The sequence below is a fragment of the Stenella coeruleoalba genome (genome assembly GCF_951394435.1).
Source record: "Stenella coeruleoalba genome assembly, chromosome: 14".
In the NCBI taxonomy this organism is placed as follows: Eukaryota; Metazoa; Chordata; class Mammalia; order Artiodactyla; family Delphinidae; genus Stenella; species Stenella coeruleoalba.
The window spans coordinates 20,284,659-20,310,172 of record NC_137160.1 but is presented as its reverse complement, the minus strand read 5'-3'; the positions used below and the strand labels follow the sequence as shown (position 1 = coordinate 20,310,172).

At 38.9% G+C, this 25,514-nt stretch overlaps 1 long non-coding RNA gene across 1 annotated transcript in view; it reads right to left on the bottom strand.

The window, feature by feature from the left end:
- The window catches only part of LOC307197494, a 212,307-nt gene that overhangs the window by 152,384 nt on the left and 34,409 nt on the right, over positions 1-25,514 (bottom strand). The gene's annotated exons all lie outside the window — the stretch shown is intronic.

Sequence of the window (25,514 nt, the reverse complement as noted above, 5' to 3'; positions counted from 1 at the left end):
AACTAGCAAGACAGAAACACAACCACACCCATGAGCAGAGAGGCTGCCTAAAATCCTAATAAGGCCACAGACACCCCAAAACACACCACCAGACGTGGACATGCCCACCAGAAAGACAAGATCCAGCCTCATCCACCAGAACACAGGCACTAGTCCCCTACACCAAGAACCCTACACAACACACTGAACCAACATTAGCCACTGGGGGCAGACACCAAAAACAATGGGAACTACAAACCTGCAGCCTGCGGAAAGGAGACCCCAAAAACAGTGAGTAAAGCAAAATGAGAAGACAGAGAAACACATGGCAGATGAAGGAGCAAGCCAAAAACCCACCAGACCTAACAAATGAAGAGGAAATAGGCAGTCTACCTGAAAAAGAATTCAGAATAATGATAGTAAACATCATCCAAAATCTTGGAAATAGAATAGAGAAAAAACAAGAAACGTTTAACAAGGACCTAAAAGAACTAAAGAGCAAACAAACAGTGATGAACAACACAATAAATGAAATTAAAACTTCTCTAGAAGGGATCAATAGCAGAATAACTGAGGGCAGAAGAATGGATAGGTGACCTAGAAGATAAAATAGTGGAAATAACTAGAATGAAAAGAATTGAGGACAGTCTCAGAGACCTCTGGGACAACATTAAACGCACAAACATTCGAATTATAGGTGTCCCAGAAGAAGAAGAGAAAAAGAAAGGGACTGAGAAAATATTTGAAGAGATTATAGTTGAAAACTTCCCTAATATGGGAAAGGAAATAGTTAATGAAGTCCAGGAAGCACAGAGAGTCCCATACAGGATAAATCTACGGAGAAACACGCCAAGACACATAATTAATCAAACCATCAAAAATTAAGTGCAAAGAAAAAAATATTAAAAGCAGCAAGGGAAAAACAACAAATAAAATACAAGGGAATCCCCATAAGGTTAACAGCTGATCTTTCAGAAGAAACTGCAAGCCAGAAGGGAGTGGCAGGACATATTTAAAGTGGTGAAGGAGAAAAACCTACAACCATGATTACGCTACCCAGCAAATTTCTCATTCAGATTTGATGAAGAAATTACAACCTTTACAGACAAGCAAAAGCTAAGAGAATTCAGCACCACCAAACCACCTTCACAACAAATGCTAAAGGAACTTCTCTAGGCAGAAAACACAAGAGAAGGAAAAGACCTACAATAACAAACCCAAACAATTAAGAAAATGCTAATAGGAAAATACATATCACTAATTACCTTCAACGTAAAGAGATTAAATGCTCCAACCAAAAGACATAGAGTGGCTGAATGGATACAAAAACAAGACCCATATATATGCTGTCTACAAGAGACCCACTTCAGACCTAGGGAAACATACAGACTGAAAGTGAGGGGATGGAAAAAGATATTCCATGCAAATGGAAACCAAAAGAAAGCTGAGGTAGCAACTCTCATATCAGACAAAATAGACTTTAAAACAAAGACTACAACAAGAGACAAAGAAGGACACTACATAAAGATCAAGGGATCAATCCAAGAAGAAGATATAACAATTGTAAATCTTTATGCACCCAACATAGGAGCACCTCAATACATAAGGCAAATACTAACAGCCAGAAAAGAGGAACTCTACAGTAACACAATCATATAGGGGACTTTAACACCCTACTTTCACCAATGGACAGATCATCCAAAATGAAAATAAATAAAGAAAAACAGGCTTTAAATGATACATTAAACAAGATGGACTTAATTGATGTTTATAGGACATTCCATCCAAAATCAACAGAATACACTTTCTTCTCAAGTGCTCATGGAACATTCTCCAGGATAGATCATGTCTTGGGTCACAAATCAAGCCTTGGTAAATTTAAGAAAATTGAAATCATATCAAGTATCTTTTCCGACCACAACACTATGAGACTAGATATCAATTACAGGAAAAAAATCTGTACAACACACAAAACATGCAGGCAAAACAATACACTACTTAACATCCAAGAGATCACTGAAGAAACCAAAGAGGAAATCAAAAAAAACCTAGAAACAAATGACAATGAAAATATGACAACCCAAAACCTACTGGATGCAGCAAAAGCAGTTCTAAGAGGGAAGTTTATAGCTAAACAAGCCTACCTTAATAAACAAGAAACATCTCAAATAAACAACCTAACCATACCCCTAAAGTAATTAGAGAAAGAAGAACAGAAAAACCCCAAAGGTAGCAAAAGGAAAGAAATCATAAAGACCAGGTCAGAATTAAATGAAAAAGAAATGAAGGAAACAATAGCAAAGATCAATAAAACTAATAGCTGGTCCTTTGAGAAGATAATCAAAATTGATAAACCATAGGTCAGACTCAAGAAAAAAAGGGAGAAGACTCAAATCAATAGAATTAGAAATGAAGAAGGAGAAGTAACAACTGACACTGCAGAAATACAAAGGATCATGAGAGATTACTACAAGCAATTATATACCAATAAAATGGACAACCTGGAAGAAATGGAAAATTCTTACAAATGCACAACCTTCCGAGACAGAACCAGGAAGAAATAGAAAATATGAACAGACCAATCATAAGCGCTGAAATTGAAACTGTGATTGAAAATCTTCCAACAAACAAAAGCCCAGGACCAGATGGCTTCGCAGGCGAATTCTATCAAACATTTAGAGAAGAGCTAACAGCTATCCTTCTCAAACTCTTCCAAAATATAGCAGAGGGAGGAACACTCCCAAATTCATTCTATGAGGCCACCATCACCCTGATACCAAAACCAGACAAAGATGTCACAAAGAAAGAAAACTACAGGCCAATATCACTGATGAATACAGATGCAAAAATCGTCAACAAAATACTAGCAAACAGAATCCAACAACACATTAAAAGGATCATACACCATGATCAAGTGAAATTTATCCCAGGGATGCAAGAATTCTTCAATATACACAAATCAATCAACGTGACATACCATATTAAGAAATTGAAGGAGAAAAACCATATGATCATCTCAATAGATGCAGAGAAAGCGTTCGAAAAAATTCAACACGCATTTATGATAAAAACCCTTCAGAAAGTAGGCATAGAGGGAACCTTCCTCAATATAATAAAGGCCATATATGACAAACCCACAGTCAACATCATTCTCAATGGTGAAAAACTGAAATCATTTCCACTAAGATCAGGAACAAGACAAGTTTGCCCACTCTCACCACTATTATTCAACATAGTTTTGGAAGTTTTCGCCACAGGAATCAGAGAAGAAAAAGAAATAAAAGGAATCCAAACTGGAAAAGTAGAAGAAAAGCTGTCACTGTTTGCAGATGACATGATACTACACTTAGAGAATCCTAAAAAGGCTACCAGAAAACTACTAGAGCTAATCAATGAATTTGGTAAAGTGGCAGGATACAAAATTAATGCACAGAAATCTCTGGCATTCCTATACACTAATGATGAAATATCTGAAAGTGAAATTAAGAAAACACTTCCATTTACCACTGCAACAAAAAGAATAAAATATCTAGGAATAAACCTACCTAAGGAGACAAAAGACCTGTATGCAGAAAACTATAAGACACTGATGAAAGAAATTAAAGATGATACAAATAAATGGAGATATATACCATGTTCTTGGATTGGAAGAATCAACACTGTGAAAATGACCATACTACCCAAAGCAATCTACAGATTCAATGCAATCCCTATCAAACTACCAATGGCATTTTTCACAGAACTAGAACAAAAAATCTCACAATTTGTATGGAAACACAAAAGACCCCGAACAGCCAAAGCAATCTTGAGAAAGAAAAACGGAGCTGGAGGAATCAGGCTCCCTGACTTCAAACTATACTACAAAGCTACAGTAATCAAGACAGTATGATACTGGCACAAAAACAGATATATGGATCAATGTAACAGGATAGAGCACCTAGATATAAACCCACGCACATATAGTCACCTTATCTTTGATAAAGGAGGAAAGAATAGACACTGGAGAAAAGACAGCCTCTTCAATAAGTGGTGCTGGCTAAACTGGACAGCTACATGTAAAAGAATGAAATTAGATCACTCCCTAACACCATACACAAAAATAAACTCAAAATGGATTAAACACCTAAATGTAAGGACAGACACTATTAAAATCTTAGAGGAAAACATAGGCAGAACACTCCATGACATAAATCACAGCAAGATCCTTCATGACCCACCTACTTGAGAAATAGAAATAAAAACAAAAATAAATAAATGGGATCTAATGAAACTTCAAAGCTTTTGCACAGCAAAGGAAACCATAAACAAGACAAAAAGACAACCCTCAGAATGGGAGAAAATATTTGCAAATGAAGCAACTGACAAAGGATTAATCTGCAAAATATACAAGCAGCCCACGCAGCTCAATATCAAAAAACCAAACAACCCAACCCAAAAATGGGCAGAAGACCTAAATAGACATTTCTCCAAAGGATATACAGATTACCAACAAACACATGAAAGAATGCTCAACACCATTAATCATTAGAGTTGCAAATCAAAACTACAATGAGATATCATCTCACACCAGGCAGAACGGCCATCATAAAAAAATCTACAAACAATAAATGCTGGTGAGGCTGTGGAGAAAAGGGAACCCTCTTGCACTGTTGGTGGGAATGTAAATTGATACAGCCACTATGGAGAACAGTATGGAGGTTCCTTAAAAACTAAAACTACAACTACCATACGACCCAGCAATCCCAGTATTGGGCATATACCCCGAGAAAACTATACTTCAAAAAGTGTCATGTACCACAATGTTCACTGCAGTACTATTTACAATAGTCAGGACATGGAAGCAATCTAAGTGTCCATCAACAGATGAATGGATAAAGAAGATGTGGCACATATATACAATGGAATATTACTCAGACATAAAAAGAAGCAAAATTGAGTTATTTGTAGTGAGGTGGATGGACCTAGAGTCTGTCATACAGAGTGAAGTAAGTCAGAAAGAGAAAAACAAATACCATATGCTAATACATATATATGGAATCTAAAAACAAAGAAAAAAATATGGTCATGAAGAACCTAGGGGCAAGACAGGAATAAAGACACAGACCTACTAGAGAATGGATTTGAGGATATGGGGAGGGTGGAGGGTAAGCTGGGACAAAGTGAGAGAGTGGCCTGGACATATATACACTACCAAGTGTAAAATAGATAGCTAGTGGGAAGCAGCCGCATAGCACAGGGAGATCAGCTCGGTGCTTTGTGACCGCCTAGAGGGGTGGGATAGGGAGGGTGGGAGGGAGGGAGATGCAAGAGGGAAGAGATATGGGAACATATGTATATGCATAGCTGATTCACTTTGGTATAAAGCAGAAACACACCATTGTAAAGCAATTATACTCCAATACAGATGTTAAAAAAAAAAAAAGCCCTAGAAGTGAACATTACAGACAAGTTGCTAAAATTATTCAACCCATTTTATTTGACCTAAAAAACAAAAAATAATTTGACTAAATGGAAGAGCCCAACTTGATAAAGTTAAGCATATCATCTATAAGACACTGATAAAGAATAAATGAAAAAGAAATGTTAGAAGATTATTTGAAGTTATAGAAAGAAGCTAAAATGATGGTCCAGGATTTACTTAGTGTCTAGGTGCCTAACAGACCCAACACAGTGGTAGGATCATAACATGTCCGCAAGATATATTTGTGTATTTGTATTGCAATCAAAACTTGGTCAGAGTCTATTTGCTCTCCCCAGGCAATCAATGTTCTAGAAAAGTTAGAAGAGTTTTATCACTCTCACAAATGTAAAGTTGTTGTCCAAGATACATTAAAATAGATTCTACTTTGATCATATATAAAACCTGTGATAGGCTTGAGGGAAGCTGTGAGACGTATTTGACACATATTTGGGACTCTGATATTTTTCCTAAGCTTCTACAAGCCTCAGTCAAAATATATCTAATCTCGGCCTTCATCCAGTGAACGGTATTTGTATTAGTAGTTTAAAAAAAACAGAAAATGTAAAGCAATCGTAGTATCTGATTTATATATTCAAACATAATTATGATATTTAATATCTTTATAATGCTTTGTAAGTTATAAATTGGTTTCTTTTACAATTTTTTACCTTGTGTTATATTTGTTTTCCTAGTTGTGTACAACAATAACATACGAAGACATGCCTTACTATCCACAAAATACATATTAAAAATTGAGGCTGAGTGATTAAATGAGGTAGTTCTCAAAATTTTATGACTGAAACATTCCTAAAGGATAAGATTAACCCTCAGAGTCTGGTGATGTAACCCAAAGCAATCTAGCAAGGAAAAAATTACCCTGTATGTCTCTTGTTTTATCTTTACATTTTTTTCCCAAATTCTGTACCTGAGTAGGCTCTAGTAGGTAGAATCAGACCCACTACAACAACTGGGTAAAAATCATTTTGTTAAAAGACACTGGATACCTGTTAAAGCAAAGAGGACAAAATGAATTTAATATGACAAAGGATAGAGCTTTTCTTAGATGAACTGATATTGATGTCTATTTTCTATCTTGAAGACACTTGCTGAAATTACATATTTATTATAAATTGGGCTTGCTATGAGAGAGAGTCTTTGGGGAAGAAAGAAACAAGCACAGTTTTTGGTGACATTACATGGGCTGGCATGTTGAATTGGAATCCAGAGAATCCCCAAGGCCCATGTCTCAGTTTTCCCAGTGAGACAGTTGCTGAGTCTTGGGATATCATGGGAGGCAGGAGGGCTGGGATAAAAAGGCAGAGTAAAATCACCCCCAACATCTGGTGCTTAAGCGACAGAGTTCTACTAGAAAGAGGAACTACAACAAACATTTAATGGGTCTTGTCCTTCAGACATTTGGTACAAAAGGAAACTAGATTATAACCGAAGTTTCCAGACAGCCTTAACACAGACCTGATTGGACTGAACTTATTCACCCATTACTCTCCCTGGGGAAAAATAAAATCAACTTTAGCATTTATTCTTCTTTTATATACAATGTCCTGTGTATTATTTAAAAATTCATGAGACACAGGAAAAAGGTAAGGAATGTGACCAACAGTTAAGAGAAAAAAAAAAAAACATAGAATAAGAAGCAGACTCACAATTGATATGCATATCAGAGTTATTAGAAAAAGATTTTTAAATAAATATTATAAATATGGTAAAGAAAAGATGAACAAAATGAATGAAAAACAGACACTTTCAACAGATGATTGGAATCTGTAAAAAAGAATCAAATACACATTCTAGAACTGAGAAATACAAGTTATAAAATTAAAAATTCATTAGACATGTTAACAACAGATCTGACAAAGCAGAAAGGATTAGTGAACTCAAAGACAAGTCAATGAAAAAATATTCAAATTGAAGCACAGGTAGGAAAAAATGAAAAAAATAGAACAGAAAGTAAGAGATATGCAGAACACAGTAAAATGGTGACATCTATATAATTGGAGCTCCAGAAGGAAAAGAGAAAGAAACTGAGCTTAAATAATATTACAGAGATGATAGGTAAAATTTTCCAAAACTTGTAAAAAAACGTCAACAGATTTCAGATGTGTCAGGAACCCTAAGTGGGATAAACATATAGAAAACCACACTGAAGCACATTCTAGTATAACTGGGGGGTGGGGGGAAAGGTAGATTTTAAAGCAGTCAGAAAAAACAGTGCAATACACTCACTTAAAATAATTTTGCAACTGATTTTTCAACAGAAACATGGAAAGAAGAAGACAATGAAATGATACCTTTAAGATGCTAGGAAAAGAAAAAGAAAAACCCTGCCAACTTCACCAGTGAAAATAGTCTTCAAAAGTGGAGATGAAGTAAAGATATTTCCAGACAGACAAAAATGTAAGAGAAGTCAGACTTATCAGACTGGCACTATAATAAACATACAAAGAAATTCTTCAAACTGAAGTTAAAATGAACCCAAGTAGAAGTACAATAATAGAGGAAGGCACTAAGAACACCGGAAAAGATAAATATGTGGGTAAATATAAAGAATATTGCTTTTTAAATCAGCAATATTAATAGTGTCCTGTGGAATTTTTATGAGAGTTTTTGAAATAAATAAAATACCTGACAACAATAGTACAAACAATGGAAAAGAGTAAACTATTTGAACAGTTATAAAGTTCTTGCATTTGGAGGAGGAAGTGATAAAACTACCAATATGGTAGACCTGTTGTTAGTCAAACATACATTAATCTTTAAAGCAGGAGTCTGCGAACCATGGCCCGTGGGCCAAATCTTCCAGCAACGTGTTTTTTTAAATAAGGATTTATTGGCACACAGCCATATCTATATGTTTATGTTCTATCTGTGGCAGCTTTCACATTAAAACTGCAGGGGTGAATGGTTTCTAGAGAGACCGTATGGCCCTCAAAGCCAGAAACGTTTACTATATCACCCTTTCCGGAGAGTTTGCATACCCCTACATAAAGTAACAATTATTAAAACAAAAAATAAAAACACAACTGAAAAGCTAATAGAGAATATAAAGTGGAACAAAAATATTTGGGTAAGATCAAAAAGGCAGGAAAGAAAGAATAAAGAGGCAAAGATGGAATTAAAAATAAAACAAATGGTAAAATGAGAGACTTCACCTAACTTAATAATGGGCTAAATACTTCAATTAAAAGACAAAGATTTTCAGGCTGGATTAAAAACAAAAATGGGACAAAAAGGCTTACACTGACTATAAGAAAACAGTTTGAAAGGATGGAGAAAAACATACCATGAAGGTACAAACCAAAAGGCTGATATTAGTATCAAATACAGTAAACTTAAAGGCAAGAATATTACTATAGATGAGGGCATTCCAACAGGAAGAAAGAACGATCCTAAACTTACAGCTAATAACATAGCCACAGAATATATAAAGCAAAAAGGCTTCTAAAGTTCTTAAAGAAATTCTAAAGTTCTAAAAGAACTTCAGGAGAAACTGCCAAATCTTCAGTTGTAGTTGGAGAATTTAACACACCTTGCTCGGTAACCAAAAGAACAGACAACAAGATCAGTGAGGATATCGAAGACCTGAACAACCTATAAACCAGCTTGAGCTAACTGACAATTATGAAAGACTGTATCCAACAGCTGAGGAATAACATTTCCCTAGAGTTCCTACAGAACACTTACCAAAACGATCAGTATGCCCATCCATAAAGCAAGTCTCAACAAGTTTCAAAAGACTGAAATCACACAAGTTCTGTTCTCTGATCACAGTGGACTTAAACTAGGGAGAAGTTACCAAAAACTAACTAGAAATAAACACACTATTACATAATTCATGTCTCTAAAAGGAAATTTCAAAATATGTTGAACTGAACTTTTAAGAAGATTTAGCACACCAAAACTTGTGGGATATAACTAAAAGTTCTGATTACAGGGAAATTTATACCTCTAAAGGCAAATATTAAAATAAAGATGGAAAATCAAAGTCTAAGCTTCCATCTCAAGAAAAATCAAAAGAAAAATCAAATTAAACTCAAAGAAGAAAGAAGGGAACTCTAAACGTAGAAGCAAAAATTAATGATACAGAAAATGAGTATTACGTTTATTTAACAGATGTGGAAACTGAGGCACAGAAAGGTTAAATAAATTACCCAAATCACATAGTTACCAACATGCAGAGCCATGACTTGAATCCAGATAGTCTGACGCCGAAATCCTTACCTTTAATGGTCATCTAAACAGACTCACAGATTCTGAGCATGGCAGGTAAGCGGCAACACTCCCCTGTGCACCACTGAAGCCACCAGTCCTCCCTCCAACTCAGTGTGAAATTCTGCCTCCATTGCTGCTCTGGCCCTGACCCCTGATGACTCACTCACCAGGTGCTGAGCTGTTCTCTAACTGCTCCAGACCTAAGCCCAATCTACAACCGTCACTCAAACCCATATTCCAAGTACTCTGTCCTGATCCCTGCTGTAGTCCAGTCAGTTGCAGCCCTGCCCCTGTTCACGTCATGCCTGAAATCCGTCAGCCTGGCCACAGCCTCACCTCAAAAGCCCTGCCAATGCCAACCTCCGTCTCCCACTGCCTGGACCACGGCAGCCACAGAAACGCCACTGTGGAGTTAGACCCAGCCATCTCCCACTGTAGCCACAAATCTAAAAGGTAAAACAACAAAGGGAATGCTACACAAGGCTTTCTACTGAGCTGTTACAAAGAAATTACAAATATACTTGGGTGGGAAAGGTTTTAAAAAGCTGTTCAATGGCTTTTTTTCTTTCTGTAAAATATACATAAAGAAGGTAACTTGTTGCATCCACCCAATCAATTGGAGAGTTGGTTTTGGAGGGATTGTTTTGCATTGCACAGTTGTTTGAAATACAGTAAACATTAACCAACAACATGTTGGAACCAGGGTGTACAGTAAAGAATTTGGCCTTAACTAAAGAGAAGGTCTGGTCTTTGCCCTTGGAATGTTATGTCTGACAGGTGTGCCTTTGTTTGCCTGGGAGCACTGAGTCATGCCAGATAGTCCAACAGCATGATGGGGGGGTGTGGGAGGTGGGTCAGAGGAGGTGGAGAGGAGACTGGCCATACTCATACAGTCTTAGGGTGGAGACTGGCCATGCCAGAAAGACCAAAAGTGTAACTGAGGGTGACAGCTTTGGGTCACAAGCTATCCATCAACCTAGAGACTGAGATTTACAAAAACAGAAACAAACTTACAGATACCGAAAACAAACTTATGGTTATCGAAGGAGAAACATGAGGGGCGGGGAGGCAGGGATAAATCAGGAGCTTGGGATGAACATACACACACTACTATATATAAGACAGATAACCAACAAGGACCTACTGCACAGCACAGGGAACTCTACTGAATATTCTGTGAAAACCTATATGAGAAAAGAATCTGAAACACAATGAATACATGTATATGCATAACTGAATCACTTTGCTGTATACCTGAAACACTACATTGTAAAACAACTGTACTCCGATAAATTTCAGCCGCATAGCACAGGGAGATCAGCTCGGTGCTTTGTGACCACCTAGAGAGGTGGTATAAGGAGGGTGGGAGGTAGACGCAAGAGGGATGGGATACGGGCATATACGTATATGTATAGCTGATTCACTTTGTTATAAAGCAGAAACTAACACACCATTGTAAAGCAATTATACTCCAATAAAGATGTTAAACATGGGCTGTCAATCAATCAATCACACCTACATAATGGAGTACCAATAAAAAGTCTGAATACTGAGGTTTGGGTGAGCGTCCCTGATTGATAATACTCCATACATATTGCCACACAGCAGTTCTGGGAAAGTAATGCACCCAGACTCCATGGGTAGAAGACAACAGAAGCTCCAAATCTGTCTAACTCTCCCAGGCTCTGCCCTATGTTCTTCCTTTGGCTGACCTTAATCTCTATCCTTTCCCAGTATTAAACTGTAACCACGAGTACAACAGCTTTCAGTGAGTTCTGTGGGTCTTTCTAGCAAATAATTAAACTGAAGGAGGGTTTGGAGAACCCCTGAAACTTGCACTTGGTGTCAGAAAGGAAAGCAGTCTTGGGGGACTGTGCCCTCTAATCTTTGTAGTTGGCCTAAACTTCCACACAAGGGTACATTTTGACTGAGTTTGCTACTGTTGTACCCCCCCATTTTTAATAAAAGTCAGGGAAAAATGAGTTCTTTCATACCACTGTTTCTTTGCTATTCAACTGTCCTTTGATCGTTTTTCTCTTGTTGCAGACAGGATTTACAATATTACCATTAAATTGTATATTCTATTTCAATTTGGACCCCATCACCTCCATGGACAAACATAAAAAGAAAGAAAACAGAAAACAGACTTTCTATGGTTCTCAAAGTCCCCACTGTCTGGTCATACCCAACTATCAAACTCCTTTTCCTTCCAGACCTTGAGCTGTATTTAGACCAGTCTCCTTCCTGCCCTTCCACATCTTTTGCCTGTTCAGCTGTCTGTTGACTTTATGCACACAACTCCCTTTCCCCAAGGTCCTGCTTCCATCTCCTTCTCCTGTTCAATACCAAACTACTTCAGTGACAGAAGTCAAATCACTGCTTCTCTATGAAGTGTCTGTGGCACCAACCTCTCAAGGCTGATAAGGACATTCAAGGAAGCAATATGCATAAAGGACTCAGAATGTCACATGACTCACAGTAAGCCCAGTGTTAACCATTAGCTGCTGTCACTATTACTGCTATTACTCCTACTATACCTATTGCTGTGATATTTGTCTTTTTCTGAGCCTATTTCATTCATAGTGTCTACTACAATCAAGCCTGCAACTGCATCCGTAACAACTTTTCTCTATTGTATGCCGACTAGCTTCTGGATTATTATGACTTGAGGACCGGATCCCTGTCTATGATAGCTCTTAAAGTGGTAGAGAATTTCAGACACAGAGTAAATGCTGAATCTTTTTGACCTAATGATAAATTCAGAGAACACTGGAATGACACCACCTAATCAAGGCGTGCAAATAAGGAACATACCTGAATCCCTACAATGTGTCAGTGTGTATCATTTATTCCTCAAGGTCTCGTGTTTGGGAGTTTCATAAGGATTTTGGATTTATAGGTATGACAATTTGTACGTCACTGAGAAGTAAGAAGAGTAAAGAAGTCATAGAAATTGAACTATTTCCTGCTCAGTCTAATTATAAAAGATTTAGCTCATGTTAACCAGTACCAAATTCTCTACTCCTTGAGCACATGGAAGACCAGATCTCCCTGTACTTGAAAGTCACTTTGTAACCCTCCATGCTTTCTTCCCTTTCTGCCATGATTGGTGACACTGGAAATGATGGAGCCTCTGTTAGTATGGGACCTAGATTAGAGCCCCAAGGCAATTTGCATTTAACAGGAGAGTGTGCGTGGTACTGAGCCGCTAAGATTTAGGAATTTATTAGCTGCAGCAGTATGCCTTGTTTCTTCTTGCTGGTGCACTAATAATAACAACAATATCAAAACACTCTCATTATTTTCTTGTCACGGCTTCACTGCACCACAATTCTTAACACCGCAGCAGATCTAGCTAATCTGTTTCTCTACAGTTTAGTTCTAGTTTCATTTTACCTTCATAAATATTCTTATTACAAAGATATTCAAACAAGAAAAGCTTACAGAAGTATCCAGTTAACACACATATACCCACCACCCAGATTCCATGATTAACATTTTGCAATATTTGCTTTATCAGATCCCTATTCATCTATCCATCCCTCCATCAATTTATCTTTCACTTTTTGATATATTTCAAAGTAAGTTGCAGTATCAGTGTATTAGGCCTTTGTTATTACTTTCCCAATTCTCACACTTCCCATGTGATAAACAATAACCCCACATCAAATATCTAGGAAGCAATGAGAGAAGTTTATCAACAAATATCTATTATTGAGTACCTACTATGTGCTGTATGCCTTCAGATACAAACACATGAGCCTGAAGGCCAGAACAGCCTGGTCTCCATTTCTCAGCACTAAAGTGTTCTCAGTGACTACTTCAGAGCAGTGAAGATGCTGAGCTATCCATTTGTAGCATCATTTTTTCTTTCACAATTGGTTGTAGAAAGTGCAGTCCTCAGCTTCAGACACTGAAACCCAATGAATCAAACATAATGAGTCTGACATGTCATTGAATAAAACCCAGGAAAAATGCTGTGGGTTCCACACCAATGCCTCCCTTAAAGTCATGTCTTGGATTTTTATTATTTTGTCGCTACAGACATTTTAACAGATTATTGGACACTGTGTTTGTGTTTATGCTATTTTCTCAGAATTCACTGAAAAAACATCTTCTTTAATGATATCATCTCCCCAAAATAAAATAGGTTGTGAAGAGTAATAAGAACCACTTAAATATTTTAACATATAACATTAAGTAGACAAAGACATACAATATTAGTAGCACTATTACATACATTCCATTTTCATCCTCCCTTTAACCCTGTTAGGTATATAATGTGAGTGTGATTATTGTCATCATAGTTTGCAGATGATAAAATGGAATCTCAGAGAGGACAAGCCTCACAGGTAGCAAATGGTAGATCTGGTGTTCAAACATCAGACGTCTGGCACCAAATCGCCCACAGTTTTCCCTCTGCATTTAATGTAAGAATAACATAAATAGTGTTTGGGGCAATAAATATTTCACCATTATGTGAAATCTATAGTTTTAACACATTAACTCAAAATATTAACTACATAATGCATTCAATATGCATTTTGTCTGTGTATGTGGCTGTACATATGAGCACATATACACATACAGAGAGAGAAAATGAGGGAGAAATCATCTGGAGAGTTCTTTCCATGTGTCAAGTTGCTTGGTGCTCTGCAAACATTCTTATTTGATACTCAGAGAACTCTTGTGAGGTGAGTATCAGTACCCTTCACGTACAAAGAAAACTGAGGCTCCAGGCAGTTAGGTAATGTGCCCAATGTCACAGTGATAATATACAAGCAAAACCCAGGACTGTCTGGCTATAAAGTCCATGCTCTTGAGCATGATATTATAATGATTGGAATAATTTAAAACCAAAGCTAAAAAACAAAGTGGGTATTAGACTGCTCCCCCCAAACCTGTTAAATTCAGTTTTTCAAAGATGCATGGTGTTTGTCCTTATACAGTCACTCATTCATTTGTTTGTTTATGTCAGGTGCATGCTCCAAGCTGGAGATGCTATGATGAGTATGACTAACATGGTCCCTGACCTCAAGGAGCTTGAAGTGCACTGGAGAATGCTAGCAATAAGAAAAGTAAAATAAAGTAAAATAAATTAATCTCCAGAGCTGCTCTATATATAGTCTTTTTCATCTCAAGTGTTGGCAACTCTATATTTCCAGATGCTCTGGCCACAGTTACGGAGTCATCCTTGGCTCGTTTCTTTTTCTTTGCCCTACATCCAATTTGTCAACAAACCGTGCTAACTCTACCTTCAAAATAAATCCAGCATCCAAACATTTTTACCAGATTCCACTGCTACTACCCCAGTCCAAATCACAATAATCTTTCAATTGGTTTACTGCAAGTGCTCTTCACTAGTTCCATCCTTACCTCCTTACAGCCCATTCTCAACACAGCAGAGTGATCTGTTCAAACCATAGGTCAGATTATTCCATTCATCCGCTCAAAACTCTGGTGGCTTACAACTTCTCTCGGGGTAAAAGCCAAAGTCTCAACCCAATTAAAGTATAGACAAAGGATCTGAATAGACATTTCTCCAAAGAAAATATACAAATGGCTGAAAAGCCTACAAAAAGATGTTCAGCATCATCAGCCACCAGGAGAATGCAAATCAAAACCACAGTGAGGGCTTCCCTGGTGGCGCAGTGGTTGAGAGTCCGCCTGCCGATGCAGGGGACGCGGGTTCGTGCCCCGGTCCGGGAAGATCCCACATGCCGCAGAGCGGCTGGGCCCCTGAGCCATGGCCACTGAGCCTGCGTGTCCGGAGCCTGTGCTCCGCAATGGGAGAGGCCACAACAGTGAGAGGCCGGCGTACCGCCAAAAAAAAAAAAAAAAAAAAAAACCACAGTGAGATACCACTCACATCCACTAGGATGGCTAGAAAGAAAAAAGATAACAACAATTGTTCGTTAGGATGTGGCAGATTGGAGACCTCCTACACTGCGGACGGGAATGACTTCTCTCTTCCTCACTTTCCCTCTCTGTATGTACATATGTTTTGAAAAATAGTTTAGCAGTTCCTCAAAAGTTTAAACGTGGAGTTGCCATACGACCCAGCAATTTCACTCCTAGGTATATACGCAAGAGAAATTAAAACATGAGTCCACATAAAAGCTTGAACATGAATATTCATTGCAGCATTTTTCATAATCGTCAAAATGTGGAAAAAACCCAAAGGTCCATTAACTGATGAATGGATAAATAAAACACAGTAAAGCTATACAATGGAATATTATTCGGCCATGAAAAGAAATAAAGCACTAATCCATACTACCACATGAATAAACCTTAAAAACATTACGCTAAGTGAAAGAAGCCAGTCACAAAAGCATGCATATTATATGATACTATTTATATGAAATACCCAGAACAGAGAAATCTATAGAAACAGAGCTGGTGATACTTGTGGGGAATGGGAAGCAGTTTCTAATGGGGTGGGGTTTCTTTTTGAGATGACAGCAGTGTTCTAAACTGACTGTGGTAATGATTGTGCAACTCTGTGAATATACTAAAAACCACTGAACTGTACACTTAAAGAGGATTAATTTTATGGTAGGTGAACTACACCTCTATAAAGTAGCGAAATGTGTATGTGTTTGTGCCCAGTCCTTAAAATGGCTCCTGAGGCCTTACGGCGTCTGATTGCCACCTCTACCACCAGTTCTCTAATTTATCTTACATTCTCTTTCTCCTGTTCACTCAGCAGTAGCCACACATGTCTTGTTCGCCAGATGAATCAGGCATGCTTTGGCCTCAGGACCTTTGCACTGGCATTTCTCAATCTCTAGAATGCCCTTCCTCCAACAGACTGGCATGTTCACTCCTTTAACTCCTTCAAACCTCTGCTCAAATATCAACTTGTGAATGAGGCATGAATTGATCATTCTGTTTAAATTTCAATACCATGTAAGCACAACACATTCCCTTATCCTGTTCCACTATTTTCCCCAGAGCATTACCTTTCTGCTGTAAAGACTTTAGATGCTCAACCATACCTGATTCTCTTCTCCTTTCAAGCATGCAGAAGAATTAATCTTCCCTGGCTGCCCCTATATCCATCAAGTCATATGATTAAATCTGGCCAAAGGATTGTCAGCAGAATTGACATGTGGCATTTCTGTGCTAAGTGATTTAACTGCCAGTGCAAGACCTTCCAGTGATCTCTTCCACAGCTGTGGTAATCATGAAGCTGCTTTCATTTTCAGACTGAGGTGCCAAAGACCAGAGCATCCCAGATTGCAGAACCACCACAGAGGAAAGTTTCCCCGGAGAGTTATCAAGACCCATAACATATTTTTCATGAGTAAGAAATTTTGTATGTTAAGGGCACTTGTGGGCTTTCTTGTTACCACAGCATAACTTAATCTATCCTGACTAGTAAATCTTCTAATATCCCTTAATTATTTTGCTTTTTATTGTCCATCCCCTCCCATAAGAATGTAAGGGCATTATGACAGGAAGTTGTATCTGTTTTGTCACTAATATATCTCTAGCTCCTGAAACACTACTTGGCACATAATAGGTGATCAACAGATATTTACTGAAGGAACAGAACAAATTAGTGTAAAATTATAAAAAGCACAAGTGCTATGAAAGAGAATTACTAAAGAGCATTAGCAGAGTGACCTAGTTAGTGAGTTGGAAAAGTCTTCTCTGATGAATTGACTCTTAAGCTGAGTCCTGAAAAATGAATAGGAGTGAGTCACGTGACGAGAATAAAAGATCCAGGAGGCACTGTCACGCCAGGCTCTGCAAATCACAACTCTGACCTGTGGTAGGAAGGTGTCGTGAGAACCTATGATGTGAGGATCTGACCTCATCAGAGTAAGCAACTGTGTAAGGAAAAACCGTTGGCTGGAAAGAAGTAAAAATAAAATTAGGGGGAAGAAAAGATGTGATATTATGTACAACAGGGTAAATCTGAGGTGCAATGGTGTGTTTTAATGGCTATACGAGAATATAACACCATGTATTAAAGTATTTACAGAAAGTATCATGGAAGAGATGAGAAATGAGCTGGAATCTTAGCTGTAGATGAGAACAAGAAAGCAAGAGAATGCAGGAGGACACTGCAGGCTGGAGTCTGATGCTGGGCAGTGGGTGGAGGAGAGATTTCACATAAACACAGGCAGGAGAGCCTATGGCATGGATGCAAAACAGTGGGGAAAACAGCATACTTAAATTTGATTCGGGGAGCATTCTGAGGGCTAACCCCCACTGGAAAAGCAGGTGGAATCAATCAGATGGGGTCAGTTCACTGTGAGCTGTAAATGCCAGGACTGTGAATATGATCAGGGCAGTGTGATGACAAAGTATTTAGAAAGATGACTCAAGGCAGCAGCGGCAGAACCATTTACATAGATTGTGCCCAAGAAGTTGTTAATGAGAGGAAAGCTGAATGACCTAAATCATTCCCCTGTCCAGCAAATGTCTATCAAGTAGCTACTAAATAAATACAAGGTTATATAAGGGAATTTTTAATGCATGAAATACATTCTTTAGTGTCTGGGTCTAATATTTATAATAAGTATGAATGTTCATGTGTGCAAATAACTGCTCATAACATGTGAATGTCAGAGACTAAAACTTTAAATTGGGTTCAGACTGACTACCCAATATATATCAAAACCACTGGGCAATTTAATTTCTTCTACAGTCCCTTTACCTGAAGAGATGCTTACTTAGAATTCTTTACTTTGAATTAATAAGGACACAGTTTAGTTGCCTCCAGGGATTTGGACTTGTAGAGGTTGTCTTTAGAAAGATTTGTCTTGGGAGAGGTCATGTGACCTACAGCTCCAGCTGAAAAGTTTTATGGCTGAAGCTAATTAATTTCCTTAGTGTAATTTTATTGGCTCCTTCCCTAATCTCTGTCTCTAGTAGGCAGATACACTGGAAATTACTCCAATTCCACAAAGAAATAGGAGAGTTCTTATGCCTTTGTGGTAAGAAGAGCTACAAGGAGAAAGAAGAGAGTCAGTGAATAAGGACATAATAGGGCTTCCCTGGTAGCACAGTGGTTGAGAGTCCGCCTGCCGATGCAGGGGACACGGGTTTGTGCCCCGGTCCGGGAGGATCCCACATGCCGCGGAGCGGCTGGGCCTGTGAGCCATGGCCGCTGAGCCTGTGCGTCCGGAGCCTGTGCTCCGCAACGGGAGAGGCCACAGCAGTGAGAGGCCCGCGTACGGCAAAAAAAAAAAAAAAAAAAAAAAAAAAGGACATAATAAAAACAAGGAGTAAAATAACATGATCAATAATATACAGTCTGAATATTGAAAACATGCTTAAATGAATTATTTTAGATAATCATAAAATTTCTTAGCCCCTTCCACTTAGAAGTATGACAAAATTGCTCTACAATCATAAGGAATTCTCTCTCAAGTCTTCAGAATGCCAAAATGATGGACAGTTTCTATCAGCCAAACTGTCTGAGAGTGATGTTTTGAAAAATAAATATGTAAAGTAACACTTGTAAATTGTGAGACAATTTCAGAAAGAACTACATCCTTGTCTTTTTCTCCCCCTAAGCTGACCTATCAAATCATCCTTAAACACTTACCCTGATGAAAGTCTTATTTTAAAGAATTTGATGCAGATACTTGTCTCAAGCACAGGATATACTGAACAGCAAGAGAAATTACACACTCTAAGACAGAGTATGAAGATTAATATCCTCTGTCAAAGTTAACAATTCATAAAGTGCACTGAAAAAAACTGTAGAGAATTCTCTTGAAAAGGAAGATTCAGAAACTTATGATTCTACCAAGACAGAAGAGCCCCATTCCCCCCAGGTCTTCCCTCTTGCAACCAAAAAAACCCTGGACATAACCCAACACGCATAGGAAGGCTCTGAAAGCTAGAAAGAAGAAAGCAGACGTCCTACAGACTTGGGGCAGTGAGTGCCCGGGGTTTCTTTATTGCACCCCATACAGCCAGACAGGAAGGCTATGGTTTGAGAAGGACCAAGCAGGAAGTTAACCTTCAAAGGACCCACCCCAGCTCAGCCTCCCCTCAAGGAAGCAGGCAGAGATGATCCAACTCCCCCAACTGGATGGTCTTGACATGGTCAAGCAAAAAGCTAGTCGTCCGTCCCCCATCCAGCAAAACCAGGCAGGGTTCTGATTCCCCTGCCAGGGTAGTATTGATTGGGCTGAGCAGGGTCCTGGTCTTCCATCCCTGCCTGATGGAGACAAGTGGTCTCCTCGTATACCCCGCCAGAGCTGAACCTCCTCCTGGCAGCAGCACCTCAGTGACTCTTCAGGAAATGATGCAGAGTAAAATAAGCCCATCCCACAAGGTTACGAGCTATGTGACTCCACTTACATAACATCCTTAAAATCACAAAACTGTAGAAATGGAGAACAGATCAGCCAGAGGTCAGGGACTGGGGAGAGAGGCTGGGAGAGTAGGAGGTAGCTATGGCTATAAAAAAGCAACGTGAGGGATCCTTGTGGAGGGAATGTTCTCTGGCCTGACTGTATCAATGTCCTATAGACTGTACTATATGCTTGTAAGAAGTTACAATTGGAGGAAATTGGGTAAATGTTACTTGGTCTCTCTCTGCATTCTTTCTTACAACAGGAATCTACAGTTATCTCAAGTATAAAGTTTAATTAAAAAGAGATTTCATCACGACTTGAGACCCATCCTTTTAAAGGGATCTGTCCTATAATCAACAGACTAAATGTAATTGTCATTTGCATTCCAATGTAAAATTGTAGGTTTACTTCCAAACCAGGACGGTAAGGGCAGTTATGGCAATTTGGGGAGGTTAGACAAAAATGTTTTTCTTCACTTGATCTATAATTTGGATATCAAAATTCTATCACATGATTATTCATTCACTCACCCAATCCTTCAGCAAGCAGCTGTTGGGAGCCTACTATGTGCCCTATTCTAAGTTACAGGAATAAAGTAATGAAGGAAACAGACTGAATGTCTGCTCTCTGGAGCTGACCTTTTCTGAAAGAAGTGCTCTATCTTTTATTCACACTAGTCAACAAAGTCCTTTTCCTCTTTGCAATCAGAGTAACTGTTTCCCTCAGGCCTTGGTCACTTATAAATCAATCATACTGAAAGATTCTTGTGTTCCCTGCACACGACTTTGTTAGGGTGAAGTACTTCTTTCTCTGTATTAGTCATCTTTAACAGAACTAGAAATTGTTCCCCAAAAAAGCATAAGGTAGGAAACTAAAAGAGTGTGACACTGAGAGGCAATTGGGATTTCATTGGAAAACCTCCCTAAGCTGAAAATGTTTAGAGTAGGATCAGTTCTCAGACTGTTTGTTTGTTTGTTAATATCTATGGCCAACATGTGGGGCATAATTCAATGGAGAGAAACCAAAAGTAAACCTGGGTCTGTTCTTACTAAGACTGATGATTTCAGACCTTCCAGTGATCCATCTAAAGCATCCTTTTGTGTATCATCGGGATAAAGTTTGCATCAAAACACTAAGGCCTTTTAAAGGAAAAGTTTATTATTTCTAAAAGAACTCACAGCTGGACCTGTGAGCCATGGCCGCTGAGCCTGCGCGTCCGGAGCTTGTGCTCCGCGACAGGAGAGGCTGCAGTGGTGAGAGGCCCACGCACCACAAAAACAAAACAAAACAAAACAAAAAACTATCTGTAGCCCTGTCCCTGCCATAAATCCGATCTTGGATCGCCTACATGTCCCAACTGTTGTGACCGACACCAATTAGAACGAACAGATAAGATAAGCCTGCACAGACTCTTGTTTCGTTGTCTGGTTTGAAAGGACCCTCTTCATCTAAAGACCAACGAGGCCTTGAATTGTTGGGTGAAAAGACATCCCTGTCACCTCTCAGATACGGCTGTTACCAGGCATCAGCAGGAGTGACTAGCAGAGCCTAAAAGGGAGACGTTGGCCCATCAGTTTAAATGACCTCTGAGCCACTTTACTAGACCACAAGCAAGAGAGTTTGGTGAAATTTGACATGAGGCACTTCTCCAGAAAGGACCTGCGAAGCCACATGAGCTAGAGAAAGGCCATGATGGACTTTGCTCCTCTCCTAAGATGAATCTGGTCCAACAGTTATTCTGTGGAAAACGTATTCACTTCCCTCCAAAATCACTGGGATAGGGGCTCTAGCTTTTCCAGAACGTCTACATTATAAATTGGGCCAGTTACACATAGGAGGATGATCACGCAGTGGAATTTGAGGGGCCATATAAGGTCCTGGCCTGGGGTCAAGAAATCCTTTGCTAGAAAATCCCAGGTGCTAAATAAGCGCCCCAACATCTGAGGACATAAAAATCAGTGTTGGGCTTCCCTGGTGGCGCAGTGGTTGAGAGTCCGCCTGCCGATGCAGGGGACACGGGTTCATGCCCCGGTCCGGGAAGATCCCACATGCCGCGGAGTGGCTGGGCCCGTGAGCCATGGCCGCTGACCCTGCGCATCCAGAGCCTGTTGCTCCGCGATGGGAGAGGCCACAACAGTGAGAGGCCCGCGTACCGCAAAAAAAAAAAAAAAAAAAAAAAAAGCAGTGTTATATGTAGTTGGGGGACTAATGGATACATGGAATTACAGCAAATTATTATCCCAGGCTGGTGGCAACTGAGCCACCTAGGGAATATCAGGGCCATTTCCCCAGACAAAGGCAAGTGGTTTGACTCATTGTGAAAAAAAGGTACAAGACCTGAGCCGTGCTAAACACAGGACACAATGATGGGGAGAAGATGCACTGCCTTAGGACCCATGTGGTTTGCCAGCAGCAAAGAATGAGGATTCCCTAGGCCCAGGAAAACTGGTCAGGCTGTGTAGAGATGCAGATTGCTACAAGGTATGATAGGCTTCAGGGATCAGCTAAGTCCAAGTTTCATTTTACAGGTGAAAATGCACCCAGGCAATGAGAGGTGACCTGCTCAAGCGTAGCTGGAGAATGGCAGAAGCAAGTCTGGGATATTTGTGCCTCCCTGACGCCAAGCCCCATGTCCTTTTCTTGGTACTTGCCTCACTTTTTTCTTTTAAAAAAATTACAAAAGTTATACCTTCTGTTATATGTTGAATTGCACCCCTCTCCCAAATTCATATGCTGAAGTCCTAACCCCCAGTACCTCAGAATATGACCTTATTTGGAAACAGGGTTGCTACAGGTGTACTTAGTTTAGATGAGGTCATACTGGTGCTGGGTGGGCCCCTTATCCAATATGACTGGTGTCCTTATAAAAAGGGACCATTGGGACACAGAGACAGACATGCATAGAGAGAAGATGATGTGAAGAGATATAGGAAGTCAGCCACCTACAAGACAAGGAAAGCATGTCCTTCCCTCACAGCTCTCAGAAGGAACCAGCCCTGACGACACCTTGATTTTGGACTTCTGGCCTCCAGAACTGTGAGAGAACAGATTTCTGTGGTGTAAGTCACCCAGTCTGTAGTACTTTATAGCAGCACCAGGATACTAATACACCTATAAACCATGCAGATGTTTATACAGAAAAAGTTAATACTCACCCTCTTGTCTCTGAAATCTCCTGCCTTTCAGGTAACTGATGCTAGCATTTTGGGGTGTATCTTTTTCCCACTCATACATTCTGTCTCTCACTCTCTCTCTCACACACACACCATCTTTACTTTTTTATTTGGAATGGAATTATATGATACACTAGTTTGTTTTCTATATCTGTGATTCTGTTTCTCTTTTGCATATTCATTCATCTGTATTATTTTTTAGTTTCCACATAAGTGATACACAGTATTTGTCTTTGTCTGACTCATTTCACTAAGCATAATATTCTTTAGGTCCATCCACGTTGCTGTAAATGGCAGAATTTCATTCTTTTGTATGGCTGAGTAATATTCCATTATATACATACATATATATATACATACATACCACATCTTCTTTATCCATTTGTCTGTTGATGTGCACTTGGATTGCTTCCTACCTTGGCTATTGTAAGTAATGTTGCTATGAACACTGGGGTGCATGTATTTTCATTTTTTCCATATATATATATATATATATATATATACCCAGGAGTGGAATTGCTGGATCATATTTTAGTTCTATTTTTAGTTTTTGAGGAACCTCCATACTGTTTTCCATAGTGGCTGCACCAATTTACATTCCCACCAACAGTGTAGGAGGGTTCACTTTTCTCCACATCCTAACATTTGTTATTTGTAGACTTTTTGGTAATAGCCATTCCTACAGATGTAAGGTGATACCTCATGGTGGGTTTGATTTGCATTTCTCTAATAATTATCCATGTTGAGCACCTTTTCATGTGCCTGTTAGCCATCTGTATGTCTTCTCCGGAGACGTGTCTATTCAGGTCTTCTGCCCATTTTGTGATTTGGGTTGTTTGGGTTTTGTTTTGTTTTTTTATATTGAGTTGTTTATATATTTTGGATATTAACCTCTTGTCAGTCATCTCATTTACAAACCCATTCCATAGGTTGTCTTTCTGTTTTGTTGATAGTTTCCTTTGCCGTGAAAAAGCAAAGTTTTAAGTTTAATGATGTCCCATTTGTTTATTTTTGCTTTTATTTCTTTTGCTTTAGGAGACAGATCTTTAAAAAATATCTTTATGATTTATGTAAAAGAGTGCTCTGCCTATGTTCTCTTTTAAGAGTTTTATGGTTTCAGGTCTTCTATCTAGGTCTTTAATCCATTTTGAGTTTATTTTTGTGTATGGTATGAGGAAATGTTCTAATCTCATTCTTTTACATGTAGCTGTCCTGTTTTCCCAGCACCACTTGTAGAAGAGACTGTCTTTTCTCCATTGTATATTCTTGCCTCCTTTGTCGTAGGTTAACTGACCATAGGTGCATGGGTTTATTTCTGAGCTCTCTATTCTGTTCCACTGATCTCTGTGTCTGTTTTTGTGCCATTACCACACTGTTTTGATTCCCGTAGCTTTGTAGTAGATAGTTTGAAGCCTGGGATCATGATATCTCCAGCTTTGTTCTTCATTCTCAAGATTGCTTTGTCAATTGGGGGGGTCTTTAAAATGTCACAAGTATTGCATTAAATCTATAGATTGCTTTGAGTACTATGGCCATGTTAACAACATTAATTCTTCCAATCCAAGAGCACAGGATATCTTTCTGTTTCTGAGTGTAGGTCTTTCACTTTGTTGGTTAAGGTTATTCCTAGGTATTTTATTCTTTTTGATGCAATTTTAAATGAGTTTTTTTTTTTTTTACTTTCTCTTTCTGATCATTTCTTTTTGCATTTTTAAGGCAACACAGAAATGCTAGTGTAAAAGGCCAAACTTAAGCTGACAGCTGCTAGCTGGTGATTCTTTCAACTAGAGAGTAATTTCCTGATTCTAGCAAAAAGCATAGCAGGGCCTCTGTTTCCCTACACCCACTTTTAATTAACTAGATGTAGCTTTAGAACCTCATGAAGGGATGGGTATGGCCAGGCATTTCAACTAATCTGGACTCCAGTAGTGAACTTGGAGAGAGCTGACAGGAAATGGACTGCAGCCTGTGGGGATTACAAGCTTGTACTGAGATTCTGAGGCCTTGTTCAGGGGCTGTTACTAAGGCAGCTCTGCTGAAGTCAGGGTTCCTGGGAGAGAGGGCCATGTGTAAAGCGTGTCTCTTGCTGAGCAATTTGGCCATGACTTACTATGCAGATCTGTAGGAAAATGAATGAATAAAGTTGAACTTGAAAAATGCACTGAGCTTGCAAATGCTCTGCTGTCGTGTCAACATAAGCTGAGACTGGCACCTCAAGAAGAGGGGCTCATCTCTTACAGATTGTTCATGTGTTCCTTAAGAAAATGAGAATTTAGGATGAGATTCAGTCATAAATTATTCATTTAAGGGCTTTTTTTCACTTTATTTCAGAACATCCTCCTGATC